Source organism: Pseudophryne corroboree, chromosome 12 (genome assembly GCF_028390025.1).
Source record: "Pseudophryne corroboree isolate aPseCor3 chromosome 12, aPseCor3.hap2, whole genome shotgun sequence".
NCBI classification, from domain to species: domain Eukaryota; kingdom Metazoa; phylum Chordata; class Amphibia; order Anura; family Myobatrachidae; genus Pseudophryne; species Pseudophryne corroboree.
The window spans coordinates 11,749,104-11,750,805 of NC_086455.1; the positions used below are offsets into that span (position 1 = coordinate 11,749,104).

Sequence of the window (1,702 nt, forward strand, 5' to 3'; positions counted from 1 at the left end):
ATATACCCCTATATGTCTATTCTGGGACACACTTTTTATAAATAAAAAAATACATAAAATACAGCTTTTATTATGATCACTTAAAAGATGGATGGAGAACAGGTATAGGAATTTATTTACATTAAGATATAACGTATGGTGAAATAACTCCACAAGCGAAAATATACAAATTTTAATTCTCTCTCTCTTGGTGAAACAACAAATTGTTCACCTCTCCAAAATAGGAGATAATTGTGGTAAAGAGAATTATCACCAGGCTCTATAACCCACAGAGACACTGTGCCTTTTGTTTTATTGTTTATTTTATTTCAAGAGGTCAATGCTGTGTGTTAGAATACAAATACCTACGGTACCTAGTATTCCCTGATGGTCTCCCAACCAGGTACTGACCAGGCCCCACAGCCCATAGCTTCCAAGATCAGACGAGGTTGGGCATACCCAGTGTGGTTTGACCGTAGGTGGACATCCTATGCACTGTGGGGCCTGGTCAGTACCTGGTTGGGAGACCACCATGGAATACTAGGTACTGTTGGTATTTTTATTCTAACACATAGCATTGGGCTTGGCACCTCTTCAAATAAAATAGTTATTTCGCCATACGTTATATCTTAATGTGAATAAATTCCTATACCTGTTCTCCATCCATCTTTTAAGTGATCATAATAAAAGCTGTATTTTATGTGTTTTTTTTATTTATAAAAAGTGTGCCCCAGAATAGACGTATAGTCGTTTCTGTTTTTGTGCCTCTGCAAAAATTAGTCCTTTGTATTTAGTTTATCAAACTATTTTCGGGGAGCACCACCAACCTAGCGCTACCAATATTTCTATCATTATAGCCATATGTTGGTTTTTCATACACTTCATTCATATTGATCCAAATAAATACAGCTCTTGTGCAGACTTACCTTTTTTGTCCACTGTCTCATACTGAGATTGGGAATAGTAACCTATGGCAAGCGCAGCGGTAATGGAGCGAGACACCTTACCCAAAGCATGGCGAGCGAAACGAGCCATACGTGGGGACACGGTGCACTATTTGGGATTCCCGGTCACTTTACGAAGAAAACGACACCCCCGAAAAATAAAAAAACTCACGTCAACCTTTTGCACGTCGACCTAATGACTGTGTTAACCTATTTCCTGTGTCCACCTAGACACTGTCGACCAATAGTTGTCGACCTAGTTACTGTTGACCCATCGATCCACACACCCCTGTAGTTATCACCCACTTATGCTGATACAAAGCCGAAGACATCACAACAGATGCGTCATTTCTTACTGCTGCTTCCGTCGCGCCAAATAGGCCCTCCCCGTTCCTGGGTGACGCAGCCGCATTGAGCGGTTTTTTTTTGCATTTTATTCGCATAACTTAAACACCTAGAAGTAACAAAGCTACATTGCAGGCGCACACTGGTCAGTCTGATGTATGACGTGTACATATGTGTGCGAGCAGCCGTAGCTCTTCCCCACGCCAAGTTCCGCTGTACGTGTGTAACACCAATTCCTGTGCCATAAAAGTCGCAGCCCAGTATCTCCGGTACACTGTGAGCGCGATGCGACTAAGATGCAGAACTTAAAGCGCTCCACATTTGCGCCGTGTAGCGTACAGACAAAAAGCATGTGAGTACACATCTGTCTTGTTCCGCAGCACTGGGCAGGGAACTAGATTTTCCTACTTATTCATAAGCGCAAAATAACTTTG

General features: G+C 41.9%; 1 pseudogene; it reads right to left on the reverse strand.

Annotated features, from left to right (window-relative positions):
• Positions 1-341: 341 nt before the first annotated feature.
• Positions 342-460, reverse strand: LOC134981792 (5S ribosomal RNA; annotated as a pseudogene).
• Positions 461-1,702: the final 1,242 nt, after the last annotated feature.